The sequence below is a fragment of the Schistocerca nitens genome, chromosome 2 (genome assembly GCF_023898315.1).
Source record: "Schistocerca nitens isolate TAMUIC-IGC-003100 chromosome 2, iqSchNite1.1, whole genome shotgun sequence".
Classification (NCBI taxonomy): domain Eukaryota; kingdom Metazoa; phylum Arthropoda; class Insecta; order Orthoptera; family Acrididae; genus Schistocerca; species Schistocerca nitens.
In genome coordinates this window covers 778767837-778793351 of record NC_064615.1, presented here as the reverse complement: position 1 = coordinate 778793351, position 25515 = coordinate 778767837, and the positions used below count along the sequence as shown (strand labels likewise).

The 25515-nt window shown below is 45.0% G+C and overlaps 1 protein-coding gene across 1 annotated transcript in view; it reads left to right on the top strand.

The window, feature by feature from the left end:
- The window catches only part of LOC126237026 (pseudouridylate synthase RPUSD2), an 882831-nt gene that overhangs the window by 18214 nt on the left and 839102 nt on the right, over positions 1-25515 (top strand). The window lies entirely within an intron of this gene.

Below are 25515 nucleotides of genomic sequence, written 5' to 3'. Positions count from 1 at the left end.
AGTGGGTCGGAAAGTAGCAGCCAACGGCGGCTTCACAAAGCTGTGTTATTCGCATACAACAAAGCCATTTCCCAGCGGGAGTTCTAGCAATCGAGGTGGCACTGTTGCAAGCTTTGGGGAGAAGCGCAATATAATTCTCGTCCAGCCATCAATATCTGGTTTTTCCACGGTTTCCCTAAACCCTGTAAGTTGAATACTGGAAAAGACTCGGAAAAGGACACAGTCGATTTCCCCCCCCCCCCTCCCCCATTCTTACTCAGTCCGAGCCTTTGCTGCGTCGATAATGACCTTGTCCTCGGTGGGATGTTAAATCCTAATCATCGTTCCGTGGGAATTAAATGCTGCTATTTTTTATGTGGACCCCAACATGGCGGGAAGGGAGAGAGAACGATGAAGCGTTCTCGAAATTTGATAACATTTTCACAATCGTTTGTCATTTTCTGCTTTTTAATTATTATTTTTTTATTACAGTGGAGTGAGAGCTTTCCGCTGAACCTCGAATATCGCTTTCATAACGTGTATTTTCATGCGTTTCGCTTTTTGTATTTACTGCAAACGTATTGGTTTCTCTACGCCAGTATTCAGTACTCTGTCGCAAGCATATGTTACAGTCAATCACTTTTTCGAAAATCAAATCGAAGCCTAACTCACTAGGAAACTAAAGAGGCTTACAAGTTAATAAGGAATACTTAATTATAAGCCAGTTATTAGGAGTGATTAAGTTGGTTGTATGCTTGTTATTGTGGTCTTCAGTCCAAAGACTGGTTTTATGCAGTTCTCCACGCTAATTTAAATGCTGCACTTCAAACAAACACCGTCAGGAAAGATCTTCTAACACTTACAATTTCTTTCGATGTTAGCAGTTTTTTCTTTTTCAGAAACGCTTTCCTTGCAATTGCCACTCTGCATTTTATATCCTCTGTGCTTCTGCCATCATTTTGTTGCCCAAATAGCAGAACTCATCCGCTACTTACAGTGTCTGTTTTTATAATGTAATTACCTCAGAATCTCCTGACTTTGTCCGACTACGTTCTATCAACCTCATTTTTGTTGATGTTCATTTTATAACCTTTTTTCAAGACGCTGTCTCCGCCGTTCAACTCCTTTTCCAAGTCCTTTGACGTCTCTGGCAGAATTACAGTGTCATCCCCAGACGTTGAAGATTTTATTTTTCTACCTGAACTTTCATTCTCTTTCGTATGCTCAATGTATAGATTAACATCGGGGATAGCCTACATTCCATAGTAAACGTAAATTTCCGATTTAGTAACTGATATGACAGAACTAGACAGAGTGTAACAAAACCATAGTTATAACTTCATGTCTTGAAGTGCTGCTAAGAGTTTGAGGATTGGTTGCAGCACCTCACTAGGAAGTACCGGTATTTCATTGCCTCGTTGCTGTTCGCTGATAGAGATATATGTCACAATGGAGTATATACTGACGTCAGCCCCTGGCCTTTTCCCCGACTTTCCCTTATTCCTGTGAGTATCCATAGTGGAATCAGTACGAAACTCCTTATTATTGTCAAACGCTTAACAACGACTTTGGGTACAGACTCAAGCGATGCATGGTTCCTTTTATAATCCTTCAGTCATCAGAAACTTTAAAGTACAGATGCTTTGAGTCTGTAAGTTATTGTACACATTAGAACACAATGCTTAGTCCCATTTACCAATAATGTGTAGCGGTGACTTTCGTAACAACTGGAACTCTACTAGTATAGGTGATCGTCTGTTTAGTAGTGATGCAAACATGCAGTTACGTTGGATTCATTGACTGCTTTTTTTGAGCACAGAGTTGAATTTTTCAAAGTAGTTGTTAATTAAATCAAGACCCTATATGAATGAGAAAAGCCAGCCTATATCAGTGTTGTGGCATGTAAGCAAAAAGAGAGAGGAAATCAATAAAAGCCCACTGATGATGGTGAAGTTATCCCTGAAACTAGTTTTTGGAGCATAAACAAACCTCATGGTGCACTCACGACTGCCATACGGTTCTTTGATTTAGCCAATATACGCACGAGAACCCTGAAGGTGCCAAGGTTCTTGGGATTTGTATAAGTGGTAGCAGTTTTAGAACGATCCAAATTACAAAAAAAAAGTCACGTACGCTTGACCCATCTCAGATATCTCTTGAAATTTTTGAAGGAATGATTGCGGATTGCGGATAGCCGGCCGAAGTGGCCGTGCGGTTAAAGGCGCTGCAGTCTGGAACCGTAAGACCGCTACGGTCGCAGGTTCGAATCCTGCCTCGGGCATGGATGTTTGTGATGTCCTTAGGTTAGTTAGGTTTAACTAGTTCTAAGTTCTAGGGGACTAATGACCTCAGCAGTTGAGTCCCATAGTGCTCAGAGCCATTTGAACCATTTGATTGCGGATATAACAGCAAAAAAATAGGAGGGTAATTTCTTTTGAGACGGTTTGAGGCTGGAAAAATTTTTCCTGGGCCGATTATGAATCTCTTGAATAATTACTTAAGCTGGCTATCGATGAGGACAATCTTTCTGCAAAATACTAATGGCTATAGGAAAATAAGTTTTCTGTCATATCATATTGATAATGGTAAATATTTGTAATAATTATCTGTTTGGTCTCATTGACGCGATCTTGTCCAGTAAGGTCATCACTGTGGTTCCATTGAACCATTACTGGTCAGAAATCTATTAGGGCCTTTTCCCAGGAATCAACCTTCAGTAGCGCCATTTTGATATTAGTGCAACCATCCAAAAGACGTTGCGTGAAGATGGTCATAGTCGACGTACTGACACATGAACAATCAGGTCAGTAAGGAACTGCCTTGGCTTGTATACAAGACGCACAAAATACGGTAATTACTGTGTAGACCCGCCTTGATGCAAATAATTAGTTGTTGGTGTACGGAATTCTCAGTGGTACTGATACTATTTTGATGTCAGGGAAGTGCTGGGGCAGAGGCTGCAATTCAGGCACGATCTACATACTCGTATTTGTAGTCTGCGTACGTCTTTCAGACTGCCAACGTGTGACACACATTGCTGCATCTTTCGAAGTTGGTTCGCTTTGATGAAGCTAGAAACATTGTCCGTGGAAACCCACGATTTTACATTTTAGATAAGTTCTGTAGATGCCCTTGAAAGAGGGAACGACAAAGGCGTCTGACTACAGATAAAGGGTGCATGTTTTTAATGTTGTTGTGTCGTTTCTCTCTTGCTAGTAGTACTATACTGACAGTTTTGAGGTAACGTTTGCGAGCAACTTAATAATTTCAATTTATATTTTCAAATATCCGTTTCGTTTTAGTTTATTATTTTTTCAAGAGAAATTTGTGCAAATGTGTATAGTAACACACAAAATACATTTATGTAGTTGCACACAGACGTAACCTTCACAAACATGATATGTATTCGCAATTGCGAGTATGGGCTATATGATGGAACGACAGCAATGAAAATTTGTGCCGGACCGGGACTCGAACCCGAATTTTCCGCTTATCGCGAGCGGTCGCCTTACCACTGGACTATTCGAGCTCGACTTACGGCCATATCCAAACTTCCACATGTCGCCTACTACTAATACATTTCACGTATTTGATAATGACTGTAGTCGCCGCTGTGCCTGTTCCTTGGGACATGCATGCGTGTCCGAAGGAACTTAGAAACGTACTTCTGTACAACACAGGCACTGCACTATTGCATCGGACCTTCAAACTGCCAGCACAGCAGAGAGGTAGCTAACGTACAAATGTTGGTCGCGAGGGACTTGAGCGGCTTGTGCATGAAAACTGAGTTGCCCCGGCGTCATAGCTTGCCCGTGTTAGACGAAGGCGGAGGGTGGATCGGCCGGTGGCCTTCTGTTCCCTTTCCCCTTTAAGCAGCCCTCTCACGCCCCGTGGCGCGCCTCAATCAATAATAGGAAGCGTGCTTAGCCCATTTAGGCGCAACAGCCCGACTCCAGCATCCCCGAGTGCAGCGGCCGGACCCCGCGCTCGTCCCCATGGGTCTGTAGTCCCAGTTTACTCTGTGCCCTCTTGGATCTTCGCGCTCGCAAACACACACACACACACACACACACACACACACACACACACACACTAGTCATTATGACTTAGTATTCGTAATAGTAGCCTTAACATAACCTGTAGCACAGTTTGGCTCCCAGACCTTCTAGTTCCTCCAACTTCCTCCATCTTTACAAAATTTTTCGTATTTTCGCAAGAAAATAAATATCTGCGCTTCAGAGATCGGTATTTCTCGTGTCTTTTAGTTCATGCAAGCTGCTTCCCCATATTTTGTACTTAAAAATGACAGTCGACTTCTGGTTGGTTTGCTACCTTGTGCAAACTGGTAACTTCAGTTCTAGCTGGTGCATTTAATTTTTTTTACTTTCTGATTCATCAGTTCCAACTCTTTCCACGAGAGATTATACAGCCCTCATTGCCTCCTGTGCTCGCGACGTCTTAGTTCATTGACAACACGCAACACGTTTGATGAATATTGCTGTCGTGTTGTCATGAAGAAAGGAAAGAAGGAAGAATAGAGTAGAGTTTAATATCCTGACGATGATGAGCACAACATCGGTCTGGGGGAGCGTGAGGAAGGAATCATCAAAGTATTTGACTGGAACGGCGTAGGGAAACTTAAATCTGGTGTTCCTCCGGGGATTTCAGCACATCAACCTCGCCCTGGCAATGCGAGTACATTGTCTGAACCACTGTACTGTCTCGGTCAGTAGTGTCGTCAGAAGCAAGTGGTTTGCTAGGTTTTGTAGACAACGGCTACCTTGAGTTCAGCCATCCGAAATCATTTCAGTCCCATGATGATGTCATGGCTTTGCCTCCTCTGCTTTTGTCAAATACATCACTTATTTCGTCTCTAACGACCTCTCTTTGAAACTCCGCAGAGAAAAAATTTGTAATCGTCGCCACGCTTAACTACCTATATTTATCCATCATTTTGATTTTATATCGTGTCAGTCATCTGTGAAACAACATATTTCTGTGTTTCATGTATATTAGTATTATACACATCAGTTCTACTTTTTCTCCATAGAATATGTGAAACTTTCCAACTTGGGGTTGTTCTGTAAAGTTTCTTATATGTGCTATTTGGCGCCAATGTTGTATGTAAAAGGAATAATTACTTCTTCCCCGAGCGAATTCGCCAGATTTACGTTCTCTCAGGCCGTTTCTGATTTTGTCACATGGTCCTATATTGTGTAGCACCTTTTCTTAACATCTTCCTTCGTTGCACTAATTCTAACAGGTGTATTGACGTCCTTTTCAGTAGTTTTTTTTAGTAGAATGTAACATGACGAATGCTAATAACAGCCCACTTTATAACCGCGTGTCAATGAAAATGTGGATCACATTGTGGTGCTTCTCATTCCTCTCTGCATTTGCATTACTCCCGCTTTCGTACAGTACTCCACCGTTTGGCTAATTTTTACGTTCCTACAGTTACGTTTCTGAAAACAGAGAAGCGACAACAAAACTTGTAACTTTACAATCAAATACGTTCTCCTCATGGATACTGCTGCGGAATTAAGTTCTCCAATCCAATATTCATTGAATTGTTGCACTTTCCGAATTAGCCAGCTTCACTTTTTTTCTGTTTCACTGTCGTCGGCTGTCTTGATATTATGAAAGTGAATGTGAATTCTTTGTTTGATATCTCATGAGATGTCTTGATATTATTGAAGTGAGTGTAATATTCGTACATAATGGTGCAATATGCCGGAATATTACATTTACTTTTCCCGTAATCTGCTGTGTTTTGAAGCATTAGATTCATACCGTGTTCCGCGAATGTAACCAAACACCGCAGTCAGAAGTTCACCGGTTCTAACACTGCATTACGTTGTTCCCAGGCGTAGCGATGCCTGCATAATCGCTTCGATGTGAGAGCGCCTAATGGACTAAGTTCATGGCCGTTCATTGGCAGAACTTTGCTCATTATTGCCCGAGTAATGCTGCGCACTCGATTCTCCCTCCCTTTTTTTCCTGCTCGGAGTTCACACACACGTGTTTGATACTCCTCCCTCTCCTTGCAGCTGCTGATCACGAACCGATTTACCTCTGGTCTATATTCTGATAAAAAGTCGCACGATGTATCTCGAGCCTATATTTTAGTGATGCAAACCGGTCTCGAAACGAACAGAGCCGCCGAGCACCGTTGGTTATTGACTATGTGACGTTAAAACATACCGTAAGGAACGAAAGGACTGAACGGGTACAGAAAATTATCGTACAGATCGCCTTAAGAAAAGGGCTCGAGGCTGTTTCCTTATCTTTCTGGAGAACATAAAAGTTTAGCTAACCTACAGTATAGGCGGTAATGTATTACCTTTGCGATGTGAACGGAGCCCATTACCTGTTCTCGGATGACGGCAAGCTCTGATATGAAAGGGTTACCCTGTGCATCGTGCACCATACGGCGATATCCCCTTGTGGTGGTCGGACGTTGCTGACCTGACCCTGACGACGAGTATGCCTGTGCTCACGTTCCCATGCAGTCCGATGTGTGTGAAATCTTACGGGACTCAACTGCTAAGGTCATCAGTCCCTAAGCTTACACACTACTTAACCTAAACTATCCTAAGGACAAACACACACACCCATGCCCGCGGGAGGACGAACCTCCGCCGGGACCAGCCGCACAGTCCATGACTGCAGCGCCTAAGACCGCTCGGCTAATCCCGCACATGCAGTCCTACGTCTGACCACTGCCACCTCCGAAAGCCCCACGGATGTGGATGTCGCACGATCCCAGCAGCTGACCAAACGGAGACCCTCAATAAAGCCCCTTTCAAAGTCTGTCAGGTGCTTATAATGGTGTTTCACACGAGTGCGCAGCATCTCCGTCTCCTTCGCAGTAGTCACTTAACATCTGACGCTGTTCACTCCCCTTCTATACATTATCAGGCCTGGTAACAACACCAAACACGAGCAACACTAATAAAGTCTGACGGCCGTTCTACCTGTTACAGAGAATTGCAAATTTAATCATATACATACCTGCCGATAATTTGTATGTGTCTTCTGGGCGCTTTCACTTTTTTTGTCATGTAGTGTATATGGGTATAAGGTACCTGTGATTAATGCGTGTACAGTACAGTGTGTTTTTTTAATGATTTAAGGGCAAGAATTAGTACCAATTCGTGCTATACTCCTCTCATAGAAACAAGGGAGCCAACAAACATAACATCATCACTTCACAAACGTATCACCATCTGTAGTGGCAATTACCCTCACTCCATGAGACACTGCGAAGAGGTTTGGAATTTTTATCCAGGGCATCGGCGAAAAGTTTAATGATCAGGAATTTTACGTCACTACCTCTCGTCGCTTTGGCGGCCAAATACTAGCAATGAATTTCTTCCTCCATCAGGATTTGGCACGACAGAAATTACAATATCTTTTTGACGCGTGTTTTACGACATCTATGAAAAAATATGAAATAAGCATCAAACAGCAAAAAACACTAGTATTTCGAAAATGTCGTTTGGCTGAAGTGCTTGGAAAGACAGTTCATATTATTTATACCTGAAATGAAACGATGAGGATGCGGCGATCCGGGAGTGATAAGCGGCAGATCCGACACTCGGCAGAAAGTTTTGACAGTTTATTTGGCTCCAACGATTCACATAAGCCACACACTGATAACTTGATTATCAAGTAAGCACTCGAACTATTGAATCGTTTAAAAGCGCAAATAAATAAATTATGCCCAAAGTAAAAACCGACCTTGTTTCCATGGTGGCTACTGTTACTAAGCAAGTTCAATGTTGACACGTTCCCCGCTGCTAGGAGACTCCGTAGCCAATGTCCTACCAAAAACACACTCTCTGTGCCGCGCCTTCGCACCGTATACGAAGGTGCGCATGCGAAACTCATGCCCTCTTGTGACGCGCCAAGGAAACTGCCGACACCGCAGGTCCGGGCACCCACGCTGGCGTACAGGTTCTCGATACGAACGTATCAATACTTCCACATAAATAGTTTTTTAAATATTTTCCACAATCTCAGCAGTGCAGTATGTGGTCAGTGCTAGAGAGAAATTATTTTATGTTGAATTCCGTGTGGTCTGTTCGTCTTCCATAAAAATCCCTATATCAGTGAAAGGTTTCATTGGGTTTAAGATTATCAGAACAATTTGTTTATTGCACTAGTCTTACATTTTCAAATTCCTGTCCACGTGTACTTTGTTAGTAATAGTAAGCAATTTAGATACCCCTAAAAGTCACAGGTGTAAAAACACAGAAACAAGTATATGTACTTTTGTTCCCATCTGCTGTTTTAACTGCAGCGACAGATGTTTTCTGATGTTCTCATTCAAAATGGCTCTGAGCACTATGCGACTTAACTTCTGAGGTCATCAGTCGCCTAGAACTTAGAACTAATTAAACCTAACTAACCTAAGGACATCACACACAACCATGCCCGAGGCAGGATTCGAACCTGCGACCGTAGCGGTCACGCGGTTCCAGACTGAAGCGCCTTTAACCGCACGGCCACACCGGCCGGCGATGTTCTCATTACATTAATGCTCAGGAGCTATGACAGAGTTAATTCTGCACTTGTCCAGGCTCTCCATCCGAGGTAAAATGCTGCGTCCTACCTAGCAAGAAAGCGTGAACTCAGTCAAAAACTTGGCACGGTGCCTTCTTGACAACCTAGGTCCATGGCTTCGTGGGTCCTGCATCACACTCGAACCCTACCATCAGCTCTTACCAACAGAAACTGGTACTCATCTGACCAGGTCACGGTTTTCCAGTCGCCAGGGGTCGTTATGGTCACCAGTCCAGGAGAGCCGCTGCAGGCAATGTCGTGGTGCTAGCAAAGGCATTCGCGACGATCGTCTGCTGCCATAGCCAATTAACGCCATATTTCGCCGCACTGCCCTAGCGGATACGTTCGTCCTATGTCCCACACTGATATATGCGGTTAATTCACGCAGTGTTGCTTGGCGTTGCTTGTCTGTTGGCACTGACAACTCTACGCAAACGCCGCTGCTGTCGTTCGTTAACTAAAGGCCGTCAGCCATTGCGTTTTCCGTACTGCGAGGTAATGCCTGAAATTTGGTGTTCTCGGCACACTCGTTTCAGTGCGAATCTCGAAATATCGAATTCTCTAACGATTTCCGAAATGGAATATCCCATGCGTCTAGATCCCACTACCGTTCCGCATTCAAAGTCTGTTAATTTCCGTCGTTCGGCCATAATCACATCGGAGACTTTTGCACATGAATCACTGCTGCGCCTATGTCCTGCCATTTTATACATTGCGTTCGCCATACTACTGCCCGCATATCGCTATACCATGACACTTATCACCTCAGTGAATAGTTCGGTAGCTCGGTTACAGATTGACAGATTGCGGATGCAAAGGTTTCAGGCTCGATCACCGGTGAGTTGTAAGATATTTACCTCCCAATTAATTATTCTCTCCCCTCTGGAAAGGTTTGTTACTGCGAAAAATGGCGAGTCACTCCGTGGTTCGGAGTCTGTATTAAATTGTAGGCCCATCCGTAACTGGTTGGGAAGTTAGTTCAAAGGACGGAGAGAGGCAAGGGCATATCACCTCCAGCAGGCCCAGCCCTAGTAGTAAAACACAGTGGTGGCCAAACTGCCCACTTTATTGATGACAGCTTTACTTCACCCCTCTATAGACAGACAAGTGGCAACAGTGACAGCAGCTAAAACAGATCGCTAGATATGTAGGATTAGGCGAGATTTGTGGAACGAGGTGCTGCTGAGGAGGTAGGAGAATCGCGGAGAGTGGAACGTGGTTTTCTAGCGGTGCGGCGCCGCGGCTCCGTTCTCGCCACATCAGTGGGGGCAGCGCCGGCCGCTTTAGCGCCGTGACCGGCCGGCGCCGCATGACAGCTCATTACGGGCCACGCGTGCCAGCGGCCGCCCCCCGTCCCGCCAATTACCGCGTGTTTAGCGCCGCTGACCGCGGCCCCACTCGCTCTCCCTCACCTTCTCGGTGGACACATTAAGCCTCCGTCACGCCGTAAGCGGCCGAAGAGGCAGCACTGGATGTTGTAACTCGCCTCTAGACTTGTGATGTACCGTTTCCGACGGAAGTGACGTCTGTCCTATTGGTTCAGTCCGTAGCTTGTAGCTTGCTCGTTTCTTTTGGCTTCGGAGGGATCGAAATGAAACCAATAAATGAGTTCTGCCTTTCACCGTCCTTTCTACCACCAGGTTAGAAGAACATCGCCTGATGATCTGCTGCTCTCCGGACCGTAATGGTATCGGATTCTTCTTCGCGTACTGCAGGGATATCGATTGCTGATTGAAATAAACTGGTTAATGAAGCGAATGGGGAAAGACTGCAGGCCAGTAATAGATAAATACGAGGGCGGTTCAGAAAGTAACCTCCGATTGGTCACAGTGCGGGTTGTGGGGGGAGTAGCGACGCCATCTGTGCGTTCACGCACTCAACAGGTCAGTCGGCATCAAGCCGTGGTCGAGTGAACGTCGTACCTGCGCTAGTTTAGTTTTTGTGGCAGTTTGAAATGTGTGCTGCAATAGAAAACCCCGCCAAATGTGAAGTGCGTGCTGTCATAAGGTTTTTTACAGCCAAAGGATATTCTGCAGCAGCTATTCATCGTGAGCTTTGTGCCGTGTACGGGCCAAGAGTTATGAGTGAAGGAGTTGTCCGTGAATGGGTACGTTTATTTAAAAGTGGACGAGAAAACGTTCATGATGAAGAGAGGAGTGGTAGACCATCATTGGTGACTGACGAACTCGTTCAGACAGTTGATGCAAAAGTTCGTGAAAATCGACGTTTCTCAATGTCGGAGTTGTCTACTGGTTTTCCACAGATTTCTAAGACTCTCTTGTACGAGATAGTGACAGCAAGATTGGGTTACCGTAAGTTCTGTGCACGATGGGTGCCCAAAATTCTTACCGACCACCACAAAACTCAAAGAATGGCCTCTGCATTAGACTTTCTGTCACGTTATGAGGACGAAGGAGAACCATTATTAAACAGAATCGTGACCGGTGACGAAACCTGGATTAAGTACGTGAACCCTGAGACAAAAGAACAATCAAAGATGTGGGCACATTCAAATTCACCTACCAAACCAAGAAAAGCCTCGCAAGATTTTTCTGCCAGAAAACTGATGGCAACGGTGTTTTGGGATGCCAAAGGGGTGTTGTTGGTTGAATTCATGGAACGTGGTACGACCATTAATCAAGACGTGTACTGTGAAACAATAAAAAAGTTACGACGGGCTATACAGAACAAACGCCGTGGTATGCTGACTTCCGGTATCGTTTTTTTGCACGATAACGCCCGTCCTCACTCTGCTCGCAGAACAACGGCCCTTCTTGAGTCCTTCAAGTGGGACGTTATCAACCACCCACCTTACAGCCCAGACCTGGCGCCAAGTGATTATCACCTCTTCATGCATTTGAAGAAATGGCTCGGGTCACAGCGGTTTGATGACGACGAAGAGCTCAAAGATGCGGTCCCAGGCAGGCTCCAGGCACAAGCGGGTGATTTTTATGCAGAAGGAATTTCAAAGCTTGTGAAGAGATACGATAAGTGCCTCAATCGCTATGGAGACTATGTAGAAAAATAGTGCAAAGATGTAGTTGTAAGATGTATATATTAAAACATTTTTATTTAACTTGGTGTATTTTTTTAAATCAACCGGAGGTTACTTTCTGAACGGCCCTCGTATATAAAAAAAGGCGGATATATTCACGTATACGCATTGAAATGAAGGCAGTCCCGATACAAGTAGAGCTTGACGAGCCAGTCCGCAATTTCGGACTACAAAGGCGATCCACAGACTTGCTGTGGGCCAAGCCACAATTCGTGGAGTCACAAAATATGAACAAGGGCGACGGTAACCATTCCAGTTACTAGAGAGAGTTCTGATGCAGCCTAACGAAGATAAACTCCAGGATTCGAATCGCAAGTTATGGTAAAGAGGCACCAGTAGAAGCACGTTGTTCCCAGCACAGGGCGGGGCCAGGACGACAAAAGACTACCGAATTAACATCGATAAAACTGCGAGGCTGGTTTCTCGCTGTCCAAACTGAACATGTACATCTTAAACACAGTCTACCTCACTATGAGCATTCTGCCTCCAGTGACTGGATCAGAATTGAGCGTTATGGTGCTTGGTTGCTTGCATGACGGTGGATACAAACATATGCAGCGCGTGATTGCTGGTCACGTAGTAAAGCTTACGATATGCTGCGACGAATTGACCGTACCAAGCACTGCCACGAACAGAGGGCGAGAGCGTGAGTCTAAGTAGCGTTGTAATCTCGGCACCCTGCACACATTACAGTTCCTCTGACAGCAGAAGGTCCCTGTTGCCGACATGAGCGGGGGTGGAAGTGAAAAGTGTCGCGTAGACCTTCAGCAGCTGTCTTATTCCGGCCACCTAGGCAGAGGTCGATGTTACTGGGGTGGCGCCGGGCGTCTGTTCCCCGGAAACGGTGGTGTCCCTCTCCGCAACCGTCGCCTTGGCGTCGATTTTTGAAACCAACGGCCACTGGATCTTCTGCAGTTCTGCGCCACTTTGAAGAATTTTTTAATTAAATGATCGCTGAACTCATTCTCTGTCTCCACCATTTGATAGTCCTCTTATCAGGCAAGCTATCACTGGTTACAGATTCCTTGAGAGAATTGCTTGTAATGCATACCTAAGCGAATTAAAATCATCGTATTCTTAATAAAGTAGAACTTAGCCCCGTGCCTACTACCATTACACTCGTAATTGTGTAAGCAACCCGAATCAGTGACTCAAACAGCGGTTTTAATTTTATCTCCCCATTCCCGTCCCCCATTTTGTATAGGGACTACGCTGGATCGCTGTAGAGATTTAGATGCGATTTAAAGTCTATGGAAAGTGTGATACAAACTAATTGCGAAGCACTGCCAGCTTACAACTTCTTTGTCATCCTTGTGCTTCCATTGCTGTGAAAATTGGGAATATCAGTTTCAAATATTTTGTTATGGAGAATAAAGGCTGTTGTCTTACTATGTCTTACTACTTTTATCGTCTCAGCTGTGTTTCTTATTCTTTTACATATGAGTCATTGTGGACTACGGATATTTCAACTGTTTCTCTTTTCTTTTCTTTCACAGTTCTACCAATACATCGACCGCTTCTCCTTCCTTTTCTTTCACATTTGTCTCATCATATTTCAGTGCCTCTTTCTCCTTTCAAGTGTCTCCCACCTTAGTATTCTGTTACCCATGCAAGCCTTTCTTTCTGATTGGCACTCTTTCTTGGATATTTTGTGGAGTAATTCGGGATTCGTCCGAGTCTTTCAACTACTCTGCGCCACATTTTTTTCTTTAACGGCTCCCAAAATTTTCCTTAACATTTTTACTTCTTTGATACCAGTGCTTCCATCGTTGCTCTTTTGTTTAGAGTTTAACATTCTACTCTATGAAGTGCTTATGGTCGAGTTACTGTAGACTAGAGCGTAAATTTAGGCCTGTGGGATTGAAACGGTAGGGAACTAGGTGCTGGGTCAAATAAATTGATACTCTCAATTTATTTAACGGTACGATCAAACATAAAAAAGAACAAGAAGGTATAGCTCTCGTAATGTTCCTGGCGAATATTTTAGAAAAGCGGTTTACACCCTGTTAACTGTTTCGCTCTGATAAACACTTAGAATAATGAGGGCGCGAGCAACATAATACGGAAAATAACTGCAGCCATTGGCCGCTTTAAACGACAATAGAATAAGGAAACACTGTAATTAACTAAGCGTTTCGCGGCGACCATGTGTTAAATACAATTTTAAAACTGTTACTATTAGTAGCTCGAAATAGTCAAAACCAAGATAACCAAATTTAAAAACATAACCGTTGGCAAATAGCCGTGAGAGCAGTAGAGAACATTTCAAATGAGATATCAAAACTTGAAAGCAGCTCTTGAACAGAAACCTTTAGGAAACAAGCCGCACCATTGGGCTATCTTGTAAGATATAAATTCCATTCAGTATCAAGGGCCATAAATAGTAAGAGGATGCCTGAAAGACACCGAAAATCTTTAAGCTTTTAAATACTACTTCGACATGCACACACAAACTGATTTTAAAATAAAGAAAGCGTTTCACATATTTAGTCTTCAGTCGGTAAAACAAAAAAAAGAATACACCAAAGACCAATCAGCAAACGGCCACCGGTGTGAGAAGCCACAAGAATCAAACTACAAAATCAGACAACGCCGAAGTGGCACAAAACAAGTCGAAAGCAAATTAACAATAAACGTGAGCAGTACTTCTGTCGGGGCCACCGACCTCACGCAATTTAGTATACAAACACAAACAAATTAGATTACATACGGAAAATATCCGCTTGCCAGCCTGCTGCCTCTACACTGACAAAGCAACCCTCAGCCAAATGTCAGGGAGCGCCCACACAGGTCGGGGCCGGACAATATTACAGCGCTGTGTGTCTCGATAGTCAGGATGGCAGAACCCTGTATGGCAAAACACAGGAATTTTCCAAAATTCCCCTCGCCGGCACCCGATGACTGTAAAACAGATGCTCAACATAGTTTCCACGTCTTTCCTGGGTGAAATTAAAACCGACACAATCACCCTGTCCTTCAGGCAAGGCAGCGTATTCAGGGACACTGTCTCCGACCCGTGACTCGACGCTGCCCAAGTCGAAAGGAAACGGCCATTTCAAGCTGCGTGGCCGCCCCGACGTGTTTCTCTCTTCGGACGTAAACTGGACCGGAAGTTGGAAAAATGTGAAACAAGATTCATCCGACTAAATGACATTATGCCATTGCTCCGTAGTCCATTTTTTATGTCTTCGGCACCACGTTTTCCTGTTATGGGCGGGCATTTGTATCGCTGATGAATGGCGTTCACCATACAAGCTCCAACAATATGTCCTCGTTCGAAATGTCTTAGCTCTAACATAATGCATTCACAACTACAAAACACACTTGTCTGACCACTATTAACACTTGCAACGTATTGAGGACATTACACAGGTTCGTGGTGAAGTACAATAGCGCGACGTGTATGCTTGACTATCATTTGAGTTTGTTTTCAGGCTTGTGTGTCTCGCGATGTTTCCGTATTTTCGTCTCTTTGTCCAACCCCTGTATAAGACGTATATGAGATAACTGTAACATTCATATGTGATAACTCTAGCCCAGAAAAGTTTAGGACTGGATTAATAACAAAAAATTAGAGAAAAATTAAGATCATGTTTCTAATGCTTCAGGTGCTCCAGAGAGTCTCCCCCCCCCCCCCACTTCATTACAACGCACAGAATGTTCGTATAAGCATGTGACACTGTCAGTAGAGTCCTTCCATTGGATGTTCAACTCCCGCGTCATAATGGTTTGAATGTCGATAATGTTGGCAGAACATGACCCTTTGCTTAAATTTATACACCTTGTAGTTCTGTGGTTACAGAAAAAAAAACAAATTTTCAGTTTTTTTTTTATTTTGAGACCTTTGCTATTGGTTGTTCTTTCTAGAAGATTTTTTTGAGTAACTGATTCTGTCCGAGCTTCTGCAAATTCGTCTTTAAAGGCTAGGCAGGTTACCATAATTCTATTTGATTTCCTTACCATGTCATTGATTCAGTACGTATAACTGAAACTGATTTCGTTAATTGTTGTAAACTGCTATTCAAATATGTTTTTCCTGTGTAATGTTATCAGTATAGAAGACCAGAATAGCTACTCCTCTTCCGAACATTGGTACTGGAAGTGCTCTCCGTGTCATCATGCGGGAGCCTGTTGTATTTCTGCATTCGGTCAGTACAATGCTGTTGAGATTGCATGGATCGGGCTGGTTGTGTTAGCCTTAGCTTTGTGCCTTTCTGTCGGTGTAGCGCCGCAGGGAGAGCGGTACGCTCGTGGAATGCGTTTGTTCGACAGCTATCGCCGGCGACGCCGACGTCGATGGAGCCTGCGCCGCGGCGCGGTGCGGCCCTCCCTTTAAAGGCGGCTCCAGAGCGAGCGCCAGCAGTTATTGCGGCTCCTTTAATTAAGGCGGCAGGAATGCGAGGCGCACTGTGCACATTATAATTACTAACAGCCCTGTCCCAATTAATTACTTAGCGCCCTCTGCGGCGGACTCCTTGATTTCTGCCTTTCCTACTGTGGCGTGGGCGTCACCGGCGGCGGGCGCCGACCGCGTTCTCTCAGCCACTCGCCCTGCCTCCACACAACACTGGTGCGCACACAAACGATTAGTACAGGTCTAATGGCGGCTTGCAGAATTTATTTTGGGCACTTGCCCAGTAAACTCCGCAGAGCGGGAACATGGTGTCAAGTACCGTCCAAACTAAAATGAAAAATTCAGAGGAAACGCTCTGTGAATCTAAATATAAAATTTATGACTTCAATTTATATGCTTCGCAGCCATGTAACCCAGGGCACGAGGCACTGTTACTTAATAATCAGTTAAATACCTAAAGGAGGGTTCGGGTAGATGACTTATCACTTTCCACGCTGATAAAAAGTTCTTGAATCTTTATCGGAAATGTAACAATTTCCGTACCTTACGAAATAAGATTCAGGTAAAAAAAATGAAAAAATTCTCATGGTGCTAGTTTGTCCGAGAGACCCTATAATGAACCTTGATCACTTCTGTGTATTTATTGTTTTTGAATGAAGTGTCCTATGGCCCAAGTTTCATCGACCTATGTTATTCGGCAGTGACACATCATGCGGCCGTTACTTTCCTCCCTACGTTTTGCACACCAAACTAGAACGTTGGTTCTCCTCGAATTCAGCCCGGAAAAAAAAAGAAACAACGGAATCAGTGCTAAACGGAATGTGGAAGTGTCCCGACAAGGCGCCGTTTGAGCCCGGGTAGTTCATTTTTGCAGTTAAATGGACCTGGAAAAGCTGTGTGTTAGCAGACATGCGCCTGTCATTCAGCACAGCTTTCGTCTTTTTTTCTTTCCTGTGTCATCATATGCTTTGTACACTAAGATGTCAGTAAATGAAATACTTCCAGCACAGTCCCGTGATGGACGTATATTTCCAGCTAGAATTATATTCACTGAACCCGCACTGGGCACAATTGTAGTGATGTGTAAAGTTACAGCGGCTGTTGGGGGGATCTCGCCGCATACCAAAAATTGTCGGCGCCTTTATGTTGGAGTGCACTCTGCCGTCAGATAAAATGAAGGCCTGTCCCTTATTATGCAGATAGATCGCGTAACTGAAAATATGGGGCAGGATTCAGGAGAGATAGGTCCTGTGATGAACAGATTGAAAATACGTTGACCATACAAAGCCTTCAAGGTAGACATTCGATTTGTTGATAATTAACATCATGAGACCGTGATTGTAAGAAAACGTAGAGGGATATTCGTCGAAAGCGAATACAGCTAGTAGTCAGTGTATATTATTCTAGTATTTTAGAAAATAGCCATTAGCTCTTGCAAATCAACAGGTTGATTGTCACATGGCACTGTCTGTTAAGTGTCTCATTCATATATCTGAAATGAAAACGTAGTGATTTCCAGCCGTGGCGAAGTTGTAAACATCCATAGTGACAATCGACAACATCGGGGTGGCTGAACTGGATTTATTTATCCTGAAGAGAAATGTAGTAAAGACGACCGAGAAGTCGGTTTTATAGTTGTATAGAGCTTATCGTTTAGGATGTCTATTTCTTTTTGTACGTCCGTACTGCTCGTTCCTTTCATCGGCAAATAGCAGCAGCTCCCTTCCTCTATGGGCTTCTTTCGTCTCTTTGCCTATTTCATCCATCACTATTATAAATAGTAGTGGCGGTATCACACTTACGTGTCATAATCCCGTAACATTCTTAAACCATTCAGTTCTTCGAACTGGTGTCTGCACGCAACTAGAGCTTTTGTCATACATTGCCTGGATGACTTCAAGTGATTCCTTTCCAATTCCCTTTCTCTTCAAGGTTGCCCATACCTTTTGCCTGGGAACACTGTCATATGCTTTCACTAGGTCGAATCTTGTATCATTGTTCATACAAAATAGTGGCAAGGTCAGGTAACGATGATGGTGGATGGCGATCACACACTCTTCTCTCCAAAGTAGACCATAAATGCCTAATAATATTGAGACATGGTAATGTGATGGCCAGGGGAGGTTCGACAGTTCATCCTCGTGCTCACGAAACCAGTCTTGGACGATGAGAGCTGTCTGAACAGCGGCCCTGTCGTCTTACAACACAGAATCACCATCCGGGAACAGACATTGTAACATGGGATGAGCCTGATCAACCGAAATGATCACATAATCCGTGGCGGTAATGCGACCGTGATATGGCTGTCAAAATCAACGCCGAACCCCCGCCATGTTCCATTCTTGGTATTTGAAGGCGGCTCCAAGTTGGAAACTGCGTCAAATAAGACTCATTCGACCAAACGCAATTCTTCCATTGCTCCATGGTCCACATTTTATGGCTCCGGGGCCACGTTTTCCTGTTATGGCCATTTACATCACTGATGTATAGTTTTGGAATTCCAGCTCGTGCAGCAGTTCCATGCTTATGCATTTCTCTTCGTGTTGTTTTGGTGCTGAAAGGGTTCGCGAGTGCGACATTCAGTACTGCAGTGACTTTTGCAGCTGTCCCGCCCGCATCTCGTGGTCGTGCGGTAGCGTTCTCGCTTCCCACACCCGGGTTCCCGGGTTCGATTCCCGGCGGGGTCAGGGATTTTCTCTGCCTCGTGATGGCTGGGTGTTGTGTGCTGTTCTTAGGTTAGTTAGGTTTAAGTAGTTCTAAGTTCTAGGGGACTGATGACCATAGATGTTAAGTCCCATAGTGCTCAGAGCCATTTGAACCATTTTGCAGCTGTCCCGTCTTATTTTTCGTCGCAGTCCTCTTCAGTGACCGTTTGTCACTATCACTCGGCATACACATTCGGCCGGCCGGAGTGGCTGAACGGTTCTAGGCGCTACAGTCTGAAACCGCGCGACCGCTACGGTCGCAGGTTCGAATCCTACCTCGGGCATGCCTGTGTGTGATGTCCTTAGGTTCGTTAGGTTTAAGAAGTTCTAGGGGACTGATGACCTCAGAAGTTAAGTCCCATAGTGCTCAGAGCCATTTGAACCATACACATTCGTCCGCGTTGGACTTAGCGGATGATGTTTTTTCAGTTTTCCCTGCATGCGGTAAAAATCTTCGATACATATACCTTTCTGCATTATCCGTGAAGCTTTGTAACGTCACCACCGAATCACACTGTTAACTCAAATGGCTCTGAGCACTATGGGACTTAACATCTGTGGTCATCAGTCCCCTAGAACTTAGAACTACTTAAACCTAACTAACCTAAGGACATTACACACATCCATGCCCGAGGCAGGATTCGAACTTGCGACCGTAGCAGTCGCGCTGTTCCGGACTGAGCGCCTAGAACCGCGAGACCACCGCGGCCGGCACTGTTAACTCGTCGGCTGCCTTGGTTACGGAAGCCCCCACCATACGAGCACCAACGTTCGAGTTAGCATAATTTGCGACATGATGCACTCGCAACTAGACAGAACACTGTTCTGATCACGTCTGACACTCGCGACTTATTGAGGACATTGCACAGCTGTCTTTCGTGGCGAAATACAACAGCGCAACCCACAGGCGTGGCTAATATCTGCATTTACAAACTGCCTATTGGCTTCTGTCTCGGGTTCTTCGGCCGACGTTCATCTAATGATTTTTCTGACGTTTCGCCAGCACGAGTGGCTGGCATTGTCAAAGCTTCACCCTCCATTGCCGGTGGTGAACTGGAGGGTGAAGCTTTGACAATGCCAGCCACTCGTGCTGGCGAAACGTCAGAAAAATCATTAGATGAACGTCGGCCGAAGAACCCGAGACAGAAGCCAATAGGCAGTTTGTCAACAAGTGGCCACGAAAGCCTCAACAATTTTGTATCTGCATTTACGTTGGAACACGGATTTCTCGCAGTGTTTCCATATTTTTGTCTAGACCCTATAGTGTGCGGGGAAGGCGACATAAAAAAAACAGACAATTATATAAAAGTTAACGTATCGAAAAAAAACTATCTGATTAATGCATGATCCCTGTTTTTCCTAACTGTGGGGGTCAATATAATGTTCTTGTATATTTATAGTTAAATTAAGAAGAATGGAAAAATTAAAATTAGGGAAGGTGTACTGATACCTGACGCCGCGGAAGTTGAACGCCTGCCAGAGAAGGACTTCGATAAGGGTTACGGGTCGCCGCGGCCGCGCACCGCTGTGCTCGCACGGTGAGAGCGCCGCGGTCTCTCCACTTGAGTACGGTAGCCAATAGCGTTCCACTTTGCCGGTATATAGCCGGCTGCCCATTCGCACAAACGGTCAGTTCAGTGCTCGCTCTACTATCGATCTATCTACGCTGTACTAGAACTGCTTGATTACTACTTTACTTGTGACCGGTTACTCTCTTTGGTCACATCTCGGATTTGCCTTTCCGCCGGCCGCGGTGGTCTCGCGGTTCTAGGCGCTCAGTCCGGAACCGCGCGACTGGTACGGTTGCAGGTTCGAATCCTGCCTCGGGCATGGATTTGTGTGATGTCCTTAGGTTAGTTAGGTTTAAGTAGTTCTAAGTCCTAGGGGACTGATGACCAAAGATGTTAAGTCCCATAGTGCTCAGAGCCATTTGCCTTTCCGTTGCTCTTGGCATTGTCATCATCTTTGTGGCGATGTCTTTGTGAAGCGCCTCGTTATCTTCCAGGTGGATTGTCTTTGCCCTGGTCTGTTGCTTTGCCCACAATCTATCTGTCGCATTTCGTTCGCCTCCCGTTAGTTTGTGTTACTCTTTCGCTGACGGCTTTCCCATCTAGTGGCATGCTCCGTTTCATCATTTCTTCCGTGGCTGCGACGTACACACCAATATTCCTCTAACAGCGGATATAGCAGATGTTATGAACTGCGACTACATTAGAAACTAAATCGAATATGGGGCATAACTATTAATGTAACTCTACAACTAGTAAGTAAAGTGAATGAAAAGAGAGAGAAAAGGGGATTAGTTTGTAACATATCGTTAGTAACGAGGTACTTAGAAACCGATCACAAGTCCGGATTGGGGTACGACAGGAAATTGAATCGTCCTTGACTTTTTCGAAGAACAAGGCTATGTCCCTAATCGATTTAGGGAAACTATTGAATGTCCAAATCTGGATGGCCGGACTGGGGTTTGAAACGCCGTCCTCCGGAATGCGAGTGCGGTGTCTTAACCACGGTGCCACCTCGTTTGGTTTAAAATGAATGGTCCACTCGGAGTGATATTTTAAGTGGCAGTCAAATAACTACTCGTTGTATCATTTGCGTAGCTGGTCTTGCTGTACGGTGAAGACAGTGAAGCGTCACACGCGTCTTGCATGGGAAACTGCATATTTATGAATGGCAAGTATTAAGTAGCGACCTGTCCCTTGTGATCGAGCAGGAAATTTCAGCGACACCGGTCGCTCCGTTAGGAAGACGAAAATTTATCCATAGCTTTTTCCCTGGAGAGTCTTTCTTTCCTTGCATTGTTTTGTTCAAAACGCATCAGACGTCCCTTTTAACGAATGTAAATTTAAACATTAATTTTTCCTCATTCCAATTTCAAGTGCAAAACGGTTGATACTCAAGTGCATGTAGATTTCGTTCATTTAGTACGCAGTAGGAAAAGCAGCAGAGTTCCTTTGCATTTCAGGCGTCCGATGCATATTAATCAGATAACCTCAATACAGTGGTCCGAAATTCTGATTCGTACCACTGGATTTGTTTGTATTTCTGTAGCGCAATAGCCGGTGCTCTAATTCAATCATTGCAAGGCTTTTGGTGTTACAGACTTTGAAATGGATAAGAAGAACGATCAATCAACTCTTCTGTAAACGATTCGTCACACGTCACTTTACTTTCATCAATCACTAGTCTCTCCCAAATGTTCCATTGTTGCCCTAGTAGTCTCCCTAATTAAAGATAAAAACAACCAAGACATGATAGCATATACTTTGGGTGCCCCGTTTTCACTTTGTGGGTGGGAGGATGGGGAGGAGGAGGAGGTGATCAAGTGAAGTTGGCTACGAATTAAGTTAGAGCGTGATTGGTGTTTAATGTGCAAATAATGTTGCAAGTACATGGTCCTAGCGGCTTTCAGTATTTTTGTTTCGTTAAGGCTACTCCATTTTTTATTCATGTCGGATATACTATAATTGATGATATAGTGGAGATAAGGGTATCCATTGTAAACTTAAACGCACCACGCAAAATATTAATCCCTCCCTCCTCCTCCCTTCTCCCCCAAAAAAGACAACTTGTAACGATTGTGTAGCGCAGCCTCTACCTTCAATAACGGAATCAGAAACGAGTGTCAGTGATTTTCTTCAGATGTATCAATACCGCTGAAGCATTTCATTGATGATTAGATTCCGTATAGCTGTCAATTTGCAGTATGTTGGTTGCTACGTTTTACCTACTGTTCAAAAAAGTGGCAGACATTTTCTGAGCGATTACTATCGGGTTTGTTCGTGCAGCCCTGTGAGCACAGATTTTCTCATTTGGGAAGACTGGAGTGTTCACAGAATAGGCATCATCAAAATTAAAAAGAAAAGTAAACACTTGGTTCGTTCACAGTAACCTGAATGAATAGTCCCAAGTTATGGAATGAAGAACAGCCCCAATCCTCCAGTCATTGCGGATTATAAGTCTCATAGGACCACCGCTACACTCAACACCCGCCTTATATCATTTGAAAAAAAGAAAGAAAGAAAGACGAAATGAGAAGTCTTCAGATCACACTGCACAGCTTCTGTGTACTTGTGTCCAATTTGTCGTTTAGTCGATTTTACACGTACAGCTATATGTGCCTGTGTTGCAATTTATTTATGGGCCAGTGTGGAACCCCAATTCAATTTAGTTCTTGGCTTGACAGTGGCCTATCGTCCAGGTATAACGTGACTGAGTTTGATATGTCGTTGCTTAATGTCATGGTTCCGTTTCATCTTGTGTTTATTTGGCCATTTGAATTCACAGTACTGAATACATCAATAATTTATTTTAAAATTGTAAATGTGTGGTATGCACCATAAAAATGTTCTGAAGTAAGTGCGTAGTGAAGTAACTGATTATCGTATTACATTATGTCTCTTTTTTTAATAAATTTGTGTGTTATATACAAGTCTGCCAGACGATTACTGTAATTCTGGAACAAGTTCAACAGTAACAAAAAAATTGCGGCTTGTAATATTTATATATTAAAGTCTTTTATAAAAGCTGTAGAGCTGGACTTCAACTGCTGCTGTGTTACGCTGTGGATGTTGTGCGTCACGTAGGCCTCAGTAAACATCACAGAACATAACGTCCAACGTAACCAGTCAGGGGTAGGGATTTAAAGTTTGCGTCGCTTCAAGTGTTCAACTGCAACCATTATCTTGAGCTAAAATAACGAGTAACTGCGCTAGAGATGGACGAGTGGAGACACCTCTGCGTGAAGCTGTTGGGAGCCTGTGAAGCGTCTTCGACGCTAGTCAGATATTAAGAGTTCAATCATTTATTCTCAGTGTTTACAAGTCGTCGTCCCTCCGCACGAGCCTCGGCTGTTGCTCATTCAGCTGCGTGTTGGTTTCTAGCTGACGTGTGTCCTGTCGGCTCAGAGGTTGTACGGCCAGGGGATGTTAGCGACGGGTTGCCGGCGAGCAGGGGCAGCCGTTACCCAGTACGAAGTGACCTCGCGCTGCCTGCTGGAGTGTCCTCGGTCTCACTCCCAGTTCCACGACGATCCTTCGTGGTCCATCAGAGGTGTACCTGGTGTCGGTAGGCATGTGGTCGGTTGTTCTCCTTCTATCACTTGGTAGTGATATCAGCACCCAAAGGCGCCTGAGGAACAGGAACTCGGACCCTAAGAGGCCCTGTTGCTGGCTTTCACATGCTGGCAGCACGCTGAGATGTGGTGGTGTCGGAAGACAGTGCGTTTCGCCATCCGTAGATGGTGGTGGGTGGCGAGCAATATGAAGTTCAGCAGGTGAAGACCATCATCTCGAGTACATCATCGGGGAGTAGACAAGGGCTGGAACATTGGAGTATTTGAAGGGAGCTGCTGTGAGGTTATGACGTGAGGCCCAGTACGTGATGACTGCATGTGTCCTCCTTATTCTGCCACATTCACCAAACAGGCTGTTACATGCTACTGCCAGATCCTGACTGTGTGCTCTTTTGTAAGAGACAGAGTTTCTTGCATCATATCTTACGAGCTAACGAATCTGTCGCAGTCTTCTTTCTGCTGAATGCATATTCTCACTCGACAGACTGTGGCGTAATGTGTCGAGGGCCTGACCCACTTGCGACATACTGTCTCGCTACCTGCTTCCGCCTCTGTCTCTGCTGTGATTTGTTTTCCCTGTGGCAATGTTGATGAGTTTTAATAAACAATTCTAATTTCCTAGCCCTTACTGTTCAGTGCCATAACAGCACTGTTCAGCGTAACAGGTACTATTAGTTGGGCAAGTCAGCCTAAGCTTCAGCACGCACGTCGATGATTGGCTGTCGTTTTACCGCTGCAGCTCCACAAAGGTGCATTTCCAACCTACGGATGTTTGGGAACTTTCCGCTCGATTCGCCGTTCCCTGAACTTATTACCAGGTTGCTTAACTCCACCCTGTACAGCGCAGATAACTTGAATTGTAAGATACTGTTGGTACGACATAAAATGTTTTAAGCAGTCTGCGACAGCAAACCAGGCGAGGGAAGTAATAAAACAGCATATCTGGACGAACGTTGGAGCCAAAGCGAAAAATTAGTAGGCGACGGGATCCAACTCTGGAATCAAAAATGTTAAATAACAACCCCAGGATTTACTCTTGGAATTTTCCAGTTGCAAGAGTCATGTTCAAAAAACGCTTCCTATTGCGATGACGCAGGTACAAGAGCAGAAAAACTGTAACGTAGGTGGGTGGATCAATCTGTTCGCCTAGATCCGGGCGTTAGCCGCTAATCGACTACGCATACCGACAGCACGTCCCCTGCTAGAAAACTGAATACGACCGCGGACGTCGCTCTGGGCAACCTCAAGGAAGGGAGTTCTGAAAGCCGTAGCGTGTTTATTTGATTCGGAACGTTTGCATTTCATAGGTCAGCGACGGAAGGGCCCGAGGCATTGGCGTCTTTCTGGTCGGAGGCGAATGAAAGCAGCTCGCGCCTCACGGCTGCGGCGTGTTGCCGGAGAGGTCGGCGTGGCGTCCACACAGAGAGCGGCAAACATAATTAGGCGACAGCGCGCGACGCGGCCTTTGTGGGCGGCATACTGTCAACACGGGGCGTGTTTGCGCTCGATATCCGCGCGATCCGATCCGATCCCATCCGTGGATGGTCGTCCGCGGCCGTAACTTTTCGTGGATCGGGGATCGGAGCGGTCTGCGAAACTTCGGCCTGGCGACGGTGCTTTGCGGGGTGCTGTGCATCACTCAGGCAGCGCTAGCATGCTCTTTTCGCACCACCATTTCTCCCCCCACCCCCTCACCCCCTCGTCGCCCCGGGATCCCAGAACTAGACTAACCTTAGAGCGGTTAGCCCTTTGTCGAGTTTCAGGCCGCCCCAGC